The sequence below is a fragment of the Mauremys reevesii genome, linkage group 7, assembly GCF_016161935.1.
Source record: "Mauremys reevesii isolate NIE-2019 linkage group 7, ASM1616193v1, whole genome shotgun sequence".
Lineage (NCBI taxonomy): Eukaryota > Metazoa > Chordata > Testudines > Geoemydidae > Mauremys > Mauremys reevesii.
Genome location: NC_052629.1, coordinates 45,166,544 through 45,186,958, shown reverse-complemented (window position 1 = coordinate 45,186,958; position 20,415 = coordinate 45,166,544). Strand labels below are relative to the sequence as shown.

The following is a 20,415-nucleotide window of genomic DNA, read 5'->3' as shown; positions in this document are numbered from 1 at the left end:
AGATGAGGCAGAGCTGTCTACCAGGCGTCCATTAAAGGTTTTGACAGAATACACACTTCCTTACAGAACACATCAATTTCTTTAGATTGATACTTTCCAATGGGAAAGTGTTCCATTGGTAAATTTTTGACTGGTTCTAGGCCCTCCCTCTTTTTCAAAGAAAACGTTGCCAGAATTTTTTAAGAGATGAAAATTTTTCCCTTGTTCTTGGAAAGAGCTGAACCCTTTTGGCTGGAATTTCCCACTAGGATAATCACTGGTAGTGCACCTTGCAGAGAAGTATCAGAGGGGTAGCCGTGTTAGTCTGGTTCTGTAGAAGCAGCAAAGAATCCTGTGGCACCTTAAAATCTGCAATCTGATCTCAAAGGAAACCGAATCAGGAGTGAGGACACAGCATGAATACCAGGTTAATGACAAAGGGCGTTGCAATTTTCTCCTCTAAACCATGCTGAAAGGAAATTCAGCATGCATAATGGTGAGCCCTGGAAGAACAAACAACCTGGAGGTTGCAAGTCTTTGATACAATGAGTGTCATTAATGTGCTAATCAAGGGAAAGAGATGATTTGGATTTGTGCTCTGGTTAGCAACTGGAGATAATGAAATATCATACCAGAAAATGAGCAGAAAGGTTTTTGCAAATTAGACAAGGGTCTTGACAATATTTCCCCATCCACCCCACAGCAAATTGTCACACTAGACAGGAGAGAAATTAATAAGTGGCTTAGTCTCTTTATGATTCAAGTCTCAATAACTCAGTGATATATATTTTCAATTTAACCATACTGACCGATGTAAGAAATAACTAGAAATGTAGGTATGACCTTCCTCGAGCAGACGGTGTAAAATTCATTGTAACAAAGCTTGTATATTGAAAACTGCATTGTAATATGTTTTGCATAGCACTGCTTGCCAAGTATGTCAGTTCAAAATAATGGTTAGACAAATTATATGGCTAAGGTGTTAGGAATATAACTGGAAACAGGAAGCATAATAATGAGTTTGTAGTAAAGATTCATTTTATATGATAAAATTTAATTTGTAATGTGAGCTTTTTCTGTTGACTTAAAATGCATATGATCAGGAGGATAAAAAAACAGCACATGGTCAACTCACTGGAGCACAAACAGCAGAGAAGCATTGTATGTGGGGAAACACTTCAGAAGAATATATTTCAAATATATATATTACTGGTCTTATAAGAAGGGATGATAAACCCTTTGTTCCCTCAGTGATGGATAACAAGGTCAGCACTTTTTTCCATTTATGAATGGTGGATCCCCAACCCCATCGTCTGATAATGTTGAGAAGTGGCTGTGAGAACTGCTTTATCTAAAGATTGGAGCCTACTAAAGTTATATGTTGTGTCTTAGAAGCGTGATTATACTTTTGTTTTATTTGTGAACACTTTCTGTTTCTCTTGTCTCTGCTTAGTATTGCTTAAATCTGGTAATGAAATTATTCTTGTTTTATTATAAATTCATCTTATATTTAAAATGAGGTGTATCTTCTCAGCTGAGCCAACAGGCTGGTGTGTATTCTGCCTCTTTGGAGATGGCAGACTTGGTAATTTCTGTGAGTGTCCAGTGATGGGCTGGATGTTGCAGGGAGATGCTTTTGAAGTGTTTGGGACCTGAAGTACAAGGCAAAGGTAAGACTGGCAGAGTCCTAGGGAATCTATGGGGTTAGGTGACAACTTGGAGTGGCAAGGAGTTATCACTCAGTTTAGCACCAGCAGATCCCTTTTATACTGAGGGAGAGGGCTACAGTTCTGGTCATTCTAAGAAAGCATCACAGGGACTACTTGTGTTCTTAAAGTTAAGTATGTACTTAAATGCGTTGCTGCATTGAGATACATGTGAAAAGTCTCTTCCATTCACATTTCAGTTTTTCCAGGCTTGAGCTGAGTTAGAAGTACTGCAAGAAGAGTCTTTCACATATTGAGTATTTGTGTTCTGTTCCAGCCTTATCTACTAAGAACACAAATTGAACACTAACATTTTATTAAGGTTATATCCAGTACTACTATTATCTGAACCAGTTCACCCATTCAAGTGATAAACCCTCTACATTTGAAAAAACGGTACATCGAATTGAAGGAATATTCCAAAAAATAACAGGAAAGACATTATTAATGTCTACAGACACAAACATATTGTGAAGAAGGGGAAATGTACTTTACATAGGGAAGCCTATACAAGGTTACGTAATGCAGGGTCCGACTTTTCTGCATCACCATAGGTGATGGGGAGTTTTGCCATTCACTTAAATGGGCGGAGGATAAGAGTCATAACAAAGGGACATAGATGGTTCCTTCCTTTGGAGTCTGAGGACACTCCTCCCCCACACAACCTTGTGTAGCCTGCAGAACCTAGTAGGAAAAAATACAGCCTGGGCCTGGCATCTTTTCCTCAGAGCACTCTTGCCCAGGTATACTGAGAGTAGCTGTGGGACAAGGGATGGTCTCTGGTCGCATGGCTCCACTAGAACTGTGCTACCAATGTGGGGAGGGAGGATTAGGGGAGTCAGAGCTGGTGTGGGGGCACAGGATTCATCAAAATGATGGCCCTAGACTCTACACCATATCCAGGATCTTCTGGGCGTATGAGGATTACCTCACCTAACCATAACTGGTTGCTGTATGGGGGATCCTCATAGACATTTTTTTTCTGCCTCAGAGCTTCCCTCCCCATGAGGCAGTATGGTCTGACCAATGCTAAATAACTAATAATCAAATGTTTTTCCTAATATGTGTGTTCAATCAGAAAACTTGCCACAAGCACCAGAAAAACTGCAACTTTAGGGCTCCAGTCTTCTCAGACTGATTTAAAAGCTATAAAAGTGTAACTCCACTGGCTTCAATAGATTTTCTGGCTTGCCCCACTGTGTGAGGGAGAAGGATCCAGGCTTTTGAAGCTAAAACACTGTGTAGACTATATCATTCAAAGGAGGTAGTTACCTTCCAGAGGAAACTTACTAAAATTCTGAAGTAACTGTCTTTCACTGATGCAAGTGCTGATACAATACCTCACCACCCATGCACAACTGTGAAGGGTGTGCACACTTGTGAATTAATAGGGAAGAATCATTTAAATTGAGAAGTTCACTTTGGTTCAATGAAGGATTGTATAAAATTTTTGGCATGGATAACTGGTCTATTTAGGCTACTCACTAATCTTTTGAGGGCACTCATTAGCATGCTTGAATGATAAAAGGCATAAGAATAATTTTCATCAAATGAGATTGTTGGTGCATATCATGCATGAGACATTATAAATTGTGTTTATGATGTGAGAAACCTTGTAATAGCATCTGATTCATTGCATAAATCATTGCTTTGTCCAGAAGTGAATACACAAATTTGGTTTTCAGATGCTTCTTAAATGCAACAGATCAAAGACTTATACATTAATCCTCATTCTCCAGTTTTGTTCCTTCACATATGTACTTGCTGAAGTACATACTTTGGCCCATCCTCCCAGTACAAATCAGAAATACTGAATAATACTGAAATGCTATGATCTGTGTCCTTTGAGTCAGGTAAAAATAGACAATTGCATGTCAGAAGTAAGCTTTGGGATATGATTAACTCCATATATTGAATTATTGCTCAATTGTTTATTATATTGCATGGGTCTTTTAGAACGAAGATGAGAGCCTTACAAAGAATATTTTAAACATCCTGAATGTTGAATAGTTACCTAGGGAGATAACTCAGCTGAATATATTTGAAATGATTATCATTCATAGACCGAAGCCCTTTCAAACAACTGCTCATCCCAGTTTGAAATCTGATAATATATTCTCTGAAAGATAAAGAACACCTGGGAGTGTTATAAGCGGCAGGGAATATAGGGCATCACTGATTTCCATTTAAACATGTGTTTCTATATTTACAATATTTCACTTGTGATCTTATAATGAGCTGACAATTTTAGCAGGCTCTTGCTTGTCAGTATTTATTTGCAACTGAATAACCAAGAAAAAGAATCCTCAGATATGAGAAACGAAATTTTTCTTTTTCATAGTGGCAAACGAGACTCCATGAATGCAGGACACAGTCCTGCAGAACTTACTCAGGGAAAGTTCCCAATGATTTTAATGAGAAGTACTTGAATAAGGACTGTAGGATCAAGCTCAGAAAGTCTGTAGTGTCCTAGGTTAGGGTGAACTCTGAGGCAGCACTTTCAAAGTCTGATGAAACGGGGTTGTAATGGGAAAATGCATTATACTGGACTCAGCTGCTCAGGAAAAGAATTTTCAGTGTAATCATGAAAGTGACTACTACTGCTACTCCCATTCCCACTGATCTCAAAGACATCACTCCTATTGACAAAGCCCTAAAACTGCACTCCCAAACCATAATTCTCCTATTTTTATATTCCGTGGTACAAAAGGAGATGCTTTTGAAAAAGTTTGTGGATTTTCATCACCAAGGAAGAAAGAACAAAGGCAGAAGATAAATAGAGAAATGGTCCTGATGCATGGAAGGATGGGAAGAGAGTTTTCTAAATCTGAGGGTTTTTTAAAATGAATTGCTGTATTACACAAATATAGAAATTTGTCACTAGATTTACCAGATCTAAGGACCACTTTTCCAGTGCTGTGGGGGAATATAATTGCTAAGAGTGACCTGTAGAAAGGTCAGATAAAAATATTGGATTTGAAAGCTAGGTAGCATATTGTAATCTTATGACCTTCTGGAGAAGATTCACTTCTGGAGAGGTGAAAAGGTATACATCCCAATGGAAAAGGCCATATCTCAGATATGATACTCAAAGATCCAGGTTAAGATGGAGTCAGGCCTAACTTTTTGTAGGATTCAGAAGCTCCAATACTCCATGATTTGTGCAAAGCCCAGTGTGTGGAGCTTAAGGGGAGGAGTTGGTGATGTATACAGAGAGACACAATTCTGTAAAGCAGGCTTTCCATTCTGTGTCCCCTTTGACCTTTTTCTACAAGATAGACATAGATTTTTTTCCCTCTATGGCTCCATGCAGCAAAGAACCCATAGCATAGGCCATAGCTGTTTATAACACAATCAATGATTTGCCATTTTCACATCTTGCATATACAACTGTGAAAGAAATTAAAAAAATATGAATTTGCTCTCATGACAATTGTTGTAGGTTTGAGATACTGCTTTGGCCTATTTTTCAAAAATGGTAACGTATGTACTTTCTTGACTTCTGAATAACTATATGTTTGCAGGGTTGTTGCAGCCATGTTCATCCCAGGATATTAGAGAGACAAGGTGAGTAAAGTGATGTCTTTTACTGGACCAACTTCTGCTGGTGAAAGAGACAAGCTTCTGCACCACACAGAGCTCTTCTTCAGACTGTGTGTAGCTCGGAAGCTTGTCTCTTTCACCAACAGAAGTTGATCCAAGAAAAGATATTACCTTACCCATCATGTCTTTCATATTAGATAAAGATGGGGTAGCTCATGAATCTTGAGAAAACTTACCGCTGATAGTATGACATTGGGAACCATAATGCAGATGTTATCGCCTTCCCTCTTTTGGGAATAAAAGTTCAACAAAGTATTACAGATCAAGAAATGGACATGTATTGTGCTACTAAGTCCTAATTCTTCAGCTACAATATTTTAGTACAAATGTAAATTATGCACTTTTTACAACAGCTATTAAAAAAATTATGAAAAAGTATTGTCCCAACACAAAGCTACAAATATTCTGATTTAGCATTTCACTTTACAGGTGGAAGGAACAAGTGCTGAAATACCAGATCTAAGAAAATAAGACCTTTTAAAAAAACCAAACTTCTAGTTACAATATATCCCTTTGACAATGATTACCACTTTCATTCTTGTTTACCACTTTTCACTACCTTTGTTCATAGCTTTTTGCTAGAGTCTCCCTTTTTACATTCAGTTAGTCTTCCCAGCCTTTTATGTCTCATTACCTAGCAATAGAAGAAAAGAAAATTCTAAACTGAGAGTGACAACAGCCATGTTAGAAGAACACTTTCATTAATTGCCATGCATTACCCAGTGCAGTGAGTTGTCTTTTCGGAGTAGAAACAATCACTTTCATAATATCTCAGTAGCCAAAAGAAATAAGGAACCCACCCCCTATTCTTCTTACTGTTTTGTGCTGAAAAAGCAGAACACTTCTGATTGTCGTGAAATGTTGAATATCATATATAAGGGTTTGGGTATGAACTGGGAATGTATATTGCTTGAATACTGATGTACTTTTATTTATGTGATAGTAATTCTCAATGCTTTTATTTTAATCACTGGGTCAAACTCAACGCTAGTGCAAATTCATTGAAAGCAATGGAGTCGAGCTTGCAAGAAAGCTGAATATGACACAGAAGCTTTTATGGGTTCTATCAAACAGTTAATTTAACAGCATGATACAAAACTAGAATCGCAGATGCAAAATTACTTGGCCAATATCTTCTTTCAACAGTACACAAAACATTAAATTATTTCTAGATGTTGTGTGTGGGCAGCTTGGGAAATAAGACCTATGGAATGATAGGGCTTTGACAAGGGAAAATGACCTGAAAAATCTTCTCCTGAGGAAATTGTATGGAGATACATGCTTGTGGTACAATATTGTGCATGGCAAATTCCCTTGTTCTTTTGAAGTATCTTCATGAGTCAGAGATAAAAATAATTTCTGGCAGGTAGTGGCCCAGTGACTTAAGCTTTTGGGACTTAGAAGGCCCTGCATTCTATTCAGAGATCACCCAGTAAGCCATGGGCAAGTCATTTTGTGACAGATTTCTGTTACCAATCTGTCTGAGGCATCAGGTGATCAGGCTGAGGCCACCGGATCTTTAGGGGAGGAGATGACGAAACACACCCAGTGTCTAAGTTTTAAAGCTTAATTAATAAAATAATAAAATAACCCCATGTCACTTAGAGGAAAGAAGAAAGCGTTAGTGCTCCAAGCCCTAACCCACTTTCATACTCACGCACACTCTACCCGAGGCTGGCCAAGCCTGGGTATAACATAAGAAGGGGGGAAGAGGGGATGGGAGTTCTGTCCTGGGCCCAGGTCATCCAGGGTCTGCTGTAATCTCTGACTTGCTTTGGCTCTCGGGAGGGTTTTAAGTCTTGGGTTCCTTTGGGGGTGTTTTTGTCCAGGGCCCTCTGTTCCAGGTGCTCTTTGTACCAGTCCAAACCGGCTTGCTGTGGCATCCTTGGCTTCCCAAAACACCCCGGCTCCAGAGACTTTGTTTTCCCACCTGGTGGCCTTCACCGTCTCATTCACTCTCACTGTTCTCACTGCTGTCTCTGCAGCCCTGCTCAACTTCGTTCTCCTCTTCTCATGGCTGGGCAGCTGCTGATTTTTTTCGTCATGCTCATGACCTTGGACGAGGGCCAGCATCTTATCTTCACAAGGAGCTAGCTGAGGTGTCGAGTTAACCCGTTCTCTGCTCTTTCCCCCTCTTTGCCTCTTGCTCCTCCCTCTTCCATTCCCCACTTACACCTTTGACCTCCTGCCCCCAAATGCCTTGCGATGCTTACAACTGCGTTAGCAACATACGATGCTGATCTGCCTGACAATTTCACCTCTCTGTGTTTGTTTACCCATCTTTAAATTATGCTGACTTTGTAAAGCATTTTGAGATCTTCTGACAAAGTGCTATATAAGAACTAGCTAGCTGTTTATTTTTTATTTACTTCTGTCTTTCTTCCTCTCTTTTTCTTCCTCTTTCTGTTTATATATTCTGTTTTTTTTCTTCCTATTTCTGTTTCCCTTTCTCGTATCGGAGGCCCATATTTTTAAAGGTATTAAGGCATTTCTGCACTCAGTATTGCAATTCTTAATTGATTTAGGAGCCTAAATCTCATTTTCAAAAGGAACTTAGACTCCTAAATCAATTAGGCATTGGAATACTCAGTGCAGCAGTGCCAAAATACATCTGGGCACTTCCTTGTAAATAAGTCTCTTCCTTCCCATCTTGTAGGCTAAATAGCTTTTATTTATTTGTGAGTGTGTGAAGACAATATTGAGCTGGAGTTCCAATTCAGAGATCATTTAGACATTCAGAGTGATGGATTAACTCCACCAGAAGGAGGAAATCTACCTAACAATTCAAACACTGAAATATCTTCACTGTTTTTTTACATGCATTTCATTGCATCACTTTTGGAGTCAAACTTCCGCTAAATCTCTTATAAGTGTTTAACTTAGTGTTCTTGTAAATTAAATATATTAACAGCCCCTTTCTGACACTTTATTGTACTTATAAAATGTGAAACTGTCTCTTGTGCTTTTGTTTTCTATTTCTTTCTTCTCTGGTACCTTTTGTGTCTTTTCCTTTGTCTTTAATGGTTAATCTAAACTATAGCTGGGAGCATGATAGCTCCATGCACAAGCTCCACTCAAGCTAGCATGCTTAAAAATAGTAGTGTAGCTGAGTTTAGCCAGGGCAGTGGCTTGGCTAGCTGCTTGAGTACATACCCAGGGAGTCTAGGCAGGTTTGCATGGGCCCTCTGGCTCCGTTTCCACTGATCATGATACACCTATGTTGGCTCTCTGGCTTGCTATTGCCTCCTGTTCCTTTGGATCGCTTGTCCCTCTTGCATTGTTGCCTCGTGTGACCTGTATGCCAGTGCATCTCTCACTACTCCTTTAGTCTGCTTCTTGTGGTGTCTCCCTAATGCTGAATCCTCAGAGTGCCAGTCTCCAGGGCTAGTATGTCTTTGGTTGATCTCTTGTACTCTAGTGCCTGCTTTCTCTGATTGTTGGTCATCTCCTCTCAGTGGTGTTCCCTCCTTCTGCCTGTAATTGGTAGCAGGATTTTTGGTCCTTTCTTCCATCAGTACCTGCACTGGACAGTTTTAGTGCCTTGTCGTGGGGTATTCCTGTGTACCAAAAATGCTAACAAAGTGTCTGAACCAGCAGAAACAGCCTTATATAATAATCTTTGTTGTTTTCACAGTTGGTTCTACCTTACCATTATTCTGTGGGCATACTGGAGAGATGTGGTGCTAAAACCGCCATTTGCCTGAACTCCTCTGAGGCAAATGGGTTTTTGGTGACTACCATATCTGAATGGCATATCTCACAAAGTGGGGCTTCAGTTTTCCAATCATTGACTTTCTTTCTGTGTCAGGCAGAGTATCAACCTCCCCAAAATCTCCCAATAATAGTAAGCAATGTACAGTAAAAGCATGCCTTGGTATCCCCTATCTTTAGGGTTATTTTAATGTTGATTGCTCAACTAAAGAAAAATTGAATTTAGCATTATAGTTTTATTTGATATCCTTAACAAATAGCAACTAATAATGTAGGATACAAGAAGCCAAAATAGTATTGGACTATGATTTGGCTAACAAAGTACCAAATTGGTCGATATAACCACCGATATTTTTCAGAATCAAATCACACACTCACAACAGAAAATAACACTTATACTAAAGCACTGTCTTGGGGAGGTGATTTTGTTTAGATTTTTTTTCTAAGAGTCTCAGAATAGGGCCTCACTTGTGCCACTGGTTATGAACACTAGTGTTGCTAACCCAACAGAGGAAGGCCATCCAAAACTCAATTTAAAGCATAAGACTAGTTAATTACTTGTATGCCAATTCACCAAGGTCGTCTTCCCAATGATTCTATAGTAGTAAAACCTTTCAATCTATTTCCCAGTTCAGTAGGATTGTACACTTGGTCTGTTTTATGTCTGTTTGCACGTAGACCTTGAAAGGCAATATGAAACCATGAACTCCAGTAAACATGTACAGTGTCCTTAGTTAACAATAGTAACTTGTTCAGCTTCAAAGGTACTGCACAAATATCTGAGCTCTACTATGTAGTGATATAAAGGTGTATCAAATGCACTTCAGTCTTCGGAGCATTAAAAACAGGTCTTGCCTAGATTGTCTGTATGGGTTTGTGGTCTGATTGCACTATTACTGGGTGGCCATTGGTGTACTGATGGAATTGCTCCACTCCAAATACCACAGCCAGAAGCCCTTTTCTCTGTTTGGGCATACCCTTGTTCAGTCTTGGACAGGGCTTTATTTACATAAATGACCAGCTGGTCCTGCAAAAGAGCTACACCCAAACCTTTCTCTAATGCATTACATTAAAGTGTCAATGGCTTTCTGGGCTCGTGGTACTTCAGGACAGAGGCATCTGTTCTAATTTGTTTTAGCATGAAATTCTTGCTTTTGAGGATCTGCCCAGTCCCACTCAATGTCCTGCCTTGTAGCTTACATATAGGTGATGACAGAACTTGGAAAGCAAATTTATCATTCCTATAAAGCACTATGCCCCTTTCACATCCATTGGAACTGACATGTCCCTCACTGCCTTGATATTATTGGGATCGTCTTTCAGTCCCTCTGAGGTGAGCAGATGTCCAAGGTATGTCACCTCATACTTTGTCACATTTTTTCCGTGGCTGAGTTCTATATTCTTGTCCCTGCATCATTGCAGAAAAGCTTATAGTTTTCTGTCATTGTCTCATTAAGCTTCAGTACCATCTACAATAAAGATACCATTTGCAATTATTTTCACTCCAGGCAGTCCTTCCAATAGTTGGGTGAATCCTCACTGGAACACCACTGGTGCTGGGCTTATGCCTATTGGCATGCACAGCCATCCGTAGCAACCAAATGGTGTTACAAAAGTTGTCTGCATGCTGAACTCTTTATCTAAACTCATGCCATAACTCATTCCTCACATCAAACTTTCTGGATTTGGAAATTTCTGGCAAGATGTCATCAGTTGTGGACAGTGGATTGTGATATTTTTTGATGCCCAATTCAGAGTCTTCACTTGGTGCTGTCTATTATTCTTAGATTAGTTACTGTGAGGTCACATTCTCCCATAAGTTGCATTATGCTCTCATTGCACAGTAGAGACCAGGTACAATCTAATAATGGGTGTGTTCAAGTCCAATTCACCCAAGGAATCACATTGCCACAAGTCCTGCTACCCACCTGCAATTATATAGGGCATTTCCCTGTTAAGATTGTGGCATGCATTGAGGTTGTTGTTGTTGTGCCTTGTTGCTCTCCTATCCCAACAGTCTGAACCTGATATACTCTTTGACTCAAGGAGAAAGTCATGGTGTCATCACTGTTATCTGATATGCCATCCACATCTTAAACAAGTCTGACTAAATCTTTCTGGTATGTTCCTTTGCTCTTGCACACCTTGTTAAAATGATGCAACTTGCCACATTCCTTCTAACTGCATTTACTTCTTTGGGTATTGTGCCTCTTAGGTTTTATCCTTTCTCTTGAGAATTCCACTACACACCTCCATATCTAAGCTTCTGTCTAGCAACTGCTCCTGCAGGTGGTGATATCAAGTGCTTCAGGCTGTCCTGTCCAGAATCAGGGTGTTTGTCAAGTCCTCAAAATTGCATGCAGCAGCCAGTCTGCATAAGGCTGTAATATAGCAGTCTATCCTCTCCCTTCTGGATTGGGCTCTGTGTAGCTTTCGAATTTTGCTCTGCTTTGAGGCCTAATTAGTCCGCAAGGCTCCTAGGACAGCTGAGAAGCTTGGGTGGTGGTGATCTTCAGAGTGTGCACATCTCTCTGCATTGTTCCCAAATAAATAAAATAAAATTTAAATTTTTGTTGTTGCTCAGGATGGTCAGGTCTATATATGGTTCAAACCCTTCTCCTTCCATCCCTGGGCTAGGTTTGTGTCTGGAAAATCCAGGGCATTGGGGAGCTTCGGCCCAAATGGCTGGTGCGGCCAGGTGCTGTATGTCAGAGAACTCACAGCTCCATCACTGCCACCATGTTTTATTTGCAAGGGGTGAATGTAGGTGAAGATGAACAAGTAGGACACTATTAAACTCTGTGGACTGCTCTATACATGCCACTGAGTTGCTTCCAAACTAACTCCCAGCATTCCTTGTTCCACTGGTGTCCCACCAATAACCATCCCTCCAGGAAACATGGGCCCTTTGACTCCAGTTCCGATGATCATGATATACTATCTGTCCTTTAAATCTATGATTATGCCAAAAATGGGTAAATAGAAGCAAGGAGAATTAAATGATTGTGTAGCTGTTTCAGAAGGTGAAATTGGTATTCAAATCTATCAGTATAAGGGAGCAGATTGACAAGACCATTAGATAAATTGGTAACAGCAGCTACAGTAGTAAAATTATTACACAAATTCATAGAGTGATCTCTACTACATATTGAGAACTGGATGCATACCATTATAATGTATAAATCTGGGGTAATTTATGCTTCCAAGTATAATAAGGTAGAGAAATAACATCTGAAGCACAGTGGATAAATGCTCTAATTAAAATGAGAAAGAAGTTATTTTGTATTTCATACACATAACACTTGTATATTTTATATATGTATCCATTGAAAAACTGGCTCAGCCTCTAGGTGCTTAATTTTATTTGAAGAAGAACACTTTTAACTGTAAAACATGAGTTCAATGGTAAGAGGAATAAATTTAATTTGTGGGAGCTGGGTGTCTCCCCAAGACCTATAGGGTCAGATACTCTTTTTTTTTATTGTTTAAAATCCTACATGAGTGGATGGAAGACCACTCCATTTTTTAAATAAAAAAACAATACTGTGGATAGTGATGGTGTTTTGTGTGTTTTCATGAAACAGTGTTGGACGCTCTGTCCATCCCAGACTTCGGGCAGGTTCTCAACTGCTTCACTGCCTGAGGGCCTGCTTGCTGTAGCCCTTTTGTCTGGAGCTACACACACTGTTCTCCCTCTCTCCATGCACCTGGAACAGCCAGCATTTCCTTTTCCTGGAAGCATTAGTACTTCCTTTGCTTCAGGACAAGGTTTTAAAGGGGCCATGCTCTCTAAACCCCAAAGGGATTACACTTATAAAGCCTCCTAATGTTTTGTTTGGGTTATGACGGTCCTTGCACAGTGTGGAGTATTTATAGCATTCCTGGTCCTCCACCTTTACCAGACAGGGCCAGGATATGCTGTAGGGGGAATTTAATAAAGAGAGGGACTACCCAGTCAGGGTGTTCTCTAGTTACTGCTTAAGGTATGGCTCTTTGGGTTAATGCCCTCACACTACACACACATATTGCCTTGTTTGGTCATGTTTTTATTTCATTATGCTTTGCACTCAAAGTATCACCATTTTCCTTCAATTTCAGGGTATATTGGTGGTAAATCTGGATTAGCACTGCACATTCATTCTTCAGTGATTTAGTCAGCAGGACATTTTTCAAGGTAGGTTTACAGACTGTAGGGCTAGTGAGATACTGTAACTATATATGTACATCCTTTGCATATACATTTTTAAGGAAAATCTTTGGCTCCTATGTTTGAAAGTGTATTCCCTAGTTGTTCTTTTTATTTATTTTTTTAAGGCACCACTAACTAACATGCAGGTTACAAGGGCCTTCAGGCCATATAATTTTCTTTTAATCCGTATGTTGTCAGAAAATAGTAAAACAAAAACAAAAAAAACCCTCTGGTTTTCTCCTTTAATAGACATTAAAGTGTAACAAAGTACTTGTTGGTAGATGTGAGTGTAAGGAAAATTTATAGCATCTGCCTGTGCTGCAAAAGTAACAAGTATTTCACTGAAGTTACAATCAATTTTTAACACTAAATGGGCTCCAGGATCTTGTAACAGGATTATGGCCCCTCTATAACGCCCATTAAAATCAAGGGGACATTTACATTCATTTTAATGGGAATTGGACTGGGCCTTATGCAAGAATAGTCACTGAGTATGGGAAGGCCCACAGAAGCACTCTTGTTACATTCACTTTGTCTTGAAATACGATTGCAAAAATGTTTTCAGATTCAGTTAGAATTTATAACTATCTTTCAGGCAAACAAAGACTCCCCAAAATAAATAACAGCTACAAAAATAATACAAAGGTCATTAGCCATGAACATATCTGTATTTGTAAACTAATAAATAAGTGGAAGTAAATAATAAAGTACACAGACAACTGGGTATGAGAATTACAGTATCATACTGTATTTGCTTTTATTGTCTATAGAACACGTGAGGCTTAAAACAATAACCAAAGATATAAATACCGTTCAAAGGTTATGGGCTTCTGTCATAATCAGTTAGTTAAGGGTTAAGGTTTTTTTCTACCTGTAAAGGGTTAACAAGCAGTACCTGTGGACACCTGACCAGAGGACCAATGAGGGACAAGATATTTTCAAATCCCTGTGGAGGAAAGTTTTTTTTCCAGTTCTTTGGGTTTTTTTAGAGTGTCTTTCTTGGGAGTTGAGGGAGTCCAGACATCTTAATCAAGTCCTCCCAGCTTTCTGCAATAAATTATTCTATTCAAGCTAGTGAGTATTAGCAAGGAACTAGTATTCTTATACTTTTATTTCTGTATTTGCAATTCTGTGTTTTGCTATAGAATTTCTTTAATTCTGTACTGTTATTGCTTTTACTGAGAAAGAAAGGTGGGGGAATTCTCTCCAGAGATTGATAAGTTTAGATCCTGTGTATTGTTCCATCTTGGTTACAGAGACAGTTACTTTCTTTTTATTCTTTAATAAATCTTTTCTGTAAAGGACTTGGTTGATCTTTCCTTGGGTGGATTCTCAGGGAAAGGGGAGGAGGGAGGCATCCCTCTGTAGTTGGATCCCGGTATCTCTCCTAGGAAAAGGGAGGGGGGAGGAAGCAGGGGGGAATGGTTTATTTCTCCTAGGTGTAAGAACTCCATGGATTTGGGGCTCTTGGGATCCCCAAGGATTTTGGGGAAGGACTGTGTCCCAATACACGTACATTATTGGGTGGTGGCAGCTTTTACCAGATCTAAACTAGGATTTTAGTTTAGGGAAGCCTATGCAGGTCCCCATTTTGGAACCCAACAGCTCCAAGTGGGGGTGAGACCTATGACAGCTTCCTTAAAAATCAGCGACCATTTGTAATAGAGTAAAATATGCTCTAAATGATTTAACAAGTCTGGATATATTATGATTATGACAAATCACATCAGCAACTTGTTGAACAAGACTGGGTAAGACTGCTAAAATATTTTAAAAGAAGTCTTAAGATATAGAGTGAATGAAAGGAGACTCATTAAAATATGTAAATTAACAAAAGAATACTCATTTTTTAATTTCTGGGCTATAAATGTTAATTCTAATAGCTTTTTTAAAGTAATCAATTAATTTGGAAAAGTACATCCTTGGGCATTTCGGGTCAATTCCTAATCCTTTTAGTCATAGGACTACATGTAAAAGGACTAGACAGAGATGCAATTCTCCCTCTAATCTGAAAGCCAAGCACAGAACATTGGTGTAGTTGCTGCTACAGCTCAGGCTGTACCAGTAACCACTGCACCACATCCCAGCTCCTAAATACCTTACATGGGACTATGGCTCATTAGAGAAGCATTGTTTGTGAACTCATTTGCTATACTCCTGCCAGTGCTCTGACTTGCATACAACCCTCCTGAGAATCTCTATACCTATAGAGAACACAACCATGGAGCTAGGTTCTGTGTAGCCTTCTGCATGCTCTTTCCACTTCTCAGCAGACACGTGCAACAGAAATGCTATATTTCTGTTGGGTTTGGGGGTGTTTTGCAGCAGGTCTTATCCCTTCCTGCAGAATACCTACTGCCAGGGATGTGTACAAGGCAGGGGCAAGCAGGGGCACAGGCCACCCCAATCAGTGCAGACACAGAACTCATCTGGGGCAGGGAGAGTGAGCTCCTCTGGCCCTGGGCAAGGTGATGACAACTCCTTCAGCCCTGGGCTTGCAGGGGAGTGGAAGGAGATCCAGCTGGGGTTGCAGAGAAAGTGGGGGAGAGCCAGCTCCGCCAGCCTCAGGGCCATGGCAGCGCCGAGGCTGTAGAAGAGAGAGCCAGCTCCTCTGGCTGCTGGGAGTGTAGGAGAGCTAGCTCCTCTGGCCGGGGGTGCACAGAAAGTGTCCCTCCCAAAGCAGCCAGATTTTTATTCCTGTGCACGCCCCTGCCTACTGCAGTTACAATAATGTTGGGAAATGCAATATCTCAAGTTTAGATTGCACAATATACAATGTTAAGGTTAGTAGATTTAAGATTAAAAGTCCTTTAACAGCTGACTTAGGTCAAGTGGTGGTAGACTCCTCTGCTGAAGAACTCACCATTGGGATGACAGGTATCCATCCCAGTCACTTGCTGTTGTAGCAGGAAACATTAAGTCATCTAATTCTGAGAATTTGGGATTTTAACTGCAACTTATGTTTTCTAAAAAACTGTCTTTACCCTATCACTATATTTTTCCTCCCAGTTAACCACTTTTGTCTTTGCATCCCACCCCCACCCAGCTAACCATATAATTCCCCCATCTCTGCCTCTGAGCACCTATTTTCCTTTTTGACTGTGCCCCCTCTCATTTCCCCTTCACTTTAACTTGTCATTCTCCATTTCCCTCTGTGTCTTTATCTCCTTTCTGGGTGCTTTGGCTCTCTGAGAGGAGATGGTGATTAGAGCTGGTTAACATTTTTTTGTTTGAATTTGTTTTTTCAAGATTTTCTAATTTTTCAGTGGGAAATAATAAAATCTTTAGTTTTCTAGAAATCAGTTTTCCCAGTTATTAGTTTTTTTCCCATTTCTCTCTTCCCCTTACCACATTGTTCTCTCCCACTCCCAGCTGACAGCTTTGGCAGGAGAAAGAACATGTCCCTACAGTACCTAGAATATTGCCTTTGGTGGAAGAAAAGGTTCTTGCATCCTAGGTGGAAATTTGACTGTCAAAAAGTTGTTTCTCAATTGAAAATTCTTAAACAAAAAACCCCAAACCCTGAGGCACTAGATGTTTTTAAAATTACATTTTGAATTAGTTGCCAAGACTGAATCTGAAACCAGGTTAATATAATATAACATTCTGTTCCATATATAATTTTTTGCTTTCCCTTTCTGTTATCTTTAGGTCAAGTGGTTGTAGACTCCTCTGCTGATTTATCCTTGAATCAGCTCTTCTGAAGGCTCTTATGCCATGTGCCAAAACTCAAACAGCATATTTCATACAAGCTTAATTAGCACAGCTCCTACAGGTTTGTCCAGATAGATGTTGCCTTCTTACTTCTCTTTTAGAGCTGATACCTATGTATTGTTAGAATTCCAATTTAGGCATCTGAGAATGGGCGGATCTGAACAAATTGAGATTAATCAATAGCCTTAAAGTGGGTTGGTCCACAACAACAGAAAGGTTTCAGAGTAGCAGCCGTGTTAGTCTGTATCCACAAAAAAAAAAAACAGGAGTACTTGTGGCACCTTAAAGACTAACAAATTTATTTTAGCATGAGCTTTCGTGACTTCCCTTAGACAAGTGGAATTAATAAGCATGAAAGATCTAGTCTGACAAGTGCAATCTTCCACTTATGTAAAGAATTAATATATAATGAGCAGTGTAGCGGGGTGGCTACCCGCTCCTGCCCTTTGGGGCTTTAAAACAGCCCTGGCAAGGGGCTTTAGGCTGGGCTGATTGGAGAAGTGGCTGCAGCTGGGGCCATGCCCCAAACAGAGCTACAGGGCCTTATAAGAAGGCCAGGGAAGCAAGAAGGAAAAACAGTCTTTCTCTGTATTCAGAAGGAGATGGGCCTGGCTGCAGGGAGCTGAAATAGAGTACCTGAGTGGAGCAGGGCTGGGGAAAGGCTGGAGAGCTCTGGCCTGGAAAGCCCCAGGCTGTGGCCTAGCACAAGGCCAAAAGGGTATTGGGGGTTGCAGGGGGCAACCCAGGGGTAGGCCAAGGTAGTAGGTCCAAACCTCCTTGCCAATGATGAACAGGCTGATACTGCAGTCTGCCCCAGGATGTGGGGCTAGAGAATGACTGGCAGTAGCCAACACTGAGGCAAAGTGGGGATAGTAGGGTGGGGGTTCCCCTGGGAGGGGGAGACCCAGTTAAAGGGGCACCGGGGTCCTGGGAGGGACATGGGGGCCAGGAGAAGATAGGTGGATCACCGGCCTGCAGAGGGCGCTCCAAACGCTGGACTGAGCTAATTCCCAAGGACAACCAGCAGGAGGCGCCGCAGGGGTGAGTCCAACCCGTTACAAGCAGTAACACAGACTACTGCAAGATGCCCTAACAATTTGTTTCTCTCTTTCTCTGAATGGACCATCTCTAAAGATAGGAGGATAGTTCTGACTCCTTGCTCTCCTGTGGAATCTGCCTTGAAGATTACTAGTTGTGACAGTGTTTAGGGACTGCTAATGTAACATTAGGCCACTGCATAGTCAGAGGATACTATGATGACTTTTGACTGTTACTAGCGTGAGCTGGGTTTGAACTAGTGACACAGAGATGAGAGTCTGTATATGCTGTTACCCTTATTCTGTAGCTATGGAGTTCCACTAATGATTGCTGAATTCTGTTACCCTGGAGCTTTGTGTTTAGAATATTGTGCTAGTGTTTTCTAGAAAGGTTTTGAGGATGATGGTACACCTCTACCCCGCTATAACTCTGTCCTCAGGAGCCAAAAATAAATCTTACCGCATTATAGGTGAAACAGCATTATATCGAACTTGCTTTGATCCGCCAGAGTGCGCAGCCCCCCACCTCCCCCGGAGCTCTGCTTTACCGCGTTATATCCAAATTCGTGTTATATTGGGTCACCTTATATCAGGGTAGAGGTATATGTCTTGAGCTGACTGTGCTGCACCATATCAGAGACCCATTTTTAATATTTCTCTTACTATTGCTAGAACACATCATTTTTATAAAACCAATCTTGAGATTTGGGTTTGTGCCAGTGTAACATTGAGCTGATTATTGTGAATGATTAGGAACTGGCATACTACAGGGATGGGACTATTTGTAAGAATCCAGACTGACAACTCTGTTTGTTTTATCTACAGACTGATTCAGCAAGAAATTTCAGATTATTGAAAAATCAGCAGTTCTCACTGGGAGCAGATCAATATGGTATATTTCTCCTCTCTTAGTAGCATTCCATGTTGACTTCAGGCTCTTTTAAATGATTTTGAAGACACTCCAGCATTCTGCTCATTGGTACATCTCCAATTTGCTAGATTCATTTTGTCCCCACTGTTTGTTTACAATCCTCAAAGCGGGGGTTGAATTCTGTTCCACTATTTCACCTGAAGACCTACATATGCAGTACAGAGTGAGGGTTGTTTCCTCTAGTATATATTATCCAGAAAATTTGCTTCTACTATATTAGGAACTCAATCTTTATTTATAGATCTAGGACAAAACTGAAAACTTATCTTTTCTGTTTCATTAATTTTGATATGGTTTTGGTTCAGAGCTTGTGTTAATGTTTGGTATTTGTATCATTCTTTCGATAAACGTGATGTGAGCAAGTTGTATTGCTTTGTACAATATCCATACTTCTACTGTATTAAAAAACAACTGAAATACTACCAATTAATATTCAGGCAAGTAATGAGCTGAGATTATTTGCTACTTTGCCAAATATACTCATTTTACTGTTACTTTGCTCAAATTTTGTCTGTTTCATTCACTTGTGAGCTCTCTGGGGCAAAGAGATTTTTATTCTTTTGTAGCATCTTGCATAATGAAGCCCTGATCCTTGATTAGGGTCCATAGGAATGACCATAATACAAATAAATAACAGTACTTATGAAAATAGTAATTGACGCTAGTGTTAGTAGGAGTTTAGCCTAAGGATGTCAGAATGTGGATCTTCAGGTCCACTAAATGTTTCTATGCAAGTGCTGAGACTGTTTAAATAAAAATAATTGGGCAAGAGTGAGCAGGTAATACATATATATTTCATACTTAAAATATGAATCAAGTATGGTCAATTCTGTGCTCTGACCCAGTAATATAAGAATCTAGCCCAGTGGTTCTTAACCTGTTTTCATTTGCAGACCCCTAAAAAGTTTTGAATGGAGGCGTTCACCCCTTTCAGAATTTGTCTGTATATAGAGTTGAATTCTGTTAAGTCAGTTTTCAGTCTGTCTTTCACGGATTCCTTAGACAGTCCACAGACCCCCAGGAGTCCCCAAGCTGAGAGCCACTGATGTAGGCTATGAGTAAAGGCAATGAATAGCATTCTTTGGAGATATGCTCCTCAAAAAAATGGAAATATACATCAATGAATGTATAGCAATGACTAGCAATAACATTAGTGAACAGTTATATGTAATGAACCTTTAAACCAGTGGGTCTCAAACTTTCACATCACAAGCTGCTGAGTGCGACCCCCCCCCCTTTATAAATTAAAAACACTATATTTAACACCATTATAAATGCTGGAGGCAAGCAGGGTTTGTGGTGGAGGTTGACAGCTCACGACACCCCCATGTAATGACCTCATGACCCCCTGAGGGGTCCTGACCCCTAGTTTGAGAACCCCACTACTGTCAATTAAAAACTAGAGTGCATCAGAAACCTATCTTGGCTTTAGGCTGATGTTTCTACATGGAGGTCCAATAGAACCACTGAAATGTGTTCAGTATTTGTTACTGGAATTCCACTTCTCCAGTAACTAAGGGCTTGGTCCTCTGCAGCCAATCTCGA

General features: G+C 40.2%; 1 long non-coding RNA gene across 1 annotated transcript in view; it reads left to right on the top strand.

Annotated features, from left to right (window-relative positions):
• LOC120409047 overlaps positions 1-19,287 on the top strand; it is a 44,379-nt gene extending 25,092 nt beyond the window's left edge. The window contains exons 2-4 of the long non-coding RNA XR_005601080.1: positions 13,098-13,173; positions 16,840-16,963; positions 18,765-19,287. This is a non-coding gene — a long non-coding RNA (uncharacterized LOC120409047). The remainder of the gene's footprint in view (positions 1-13,097; positions 13,174-16,839; positions 16,964-18,764) is intronic.
• Positions 19,288-20,415: the final 1,128 nt, after the last annotated feature.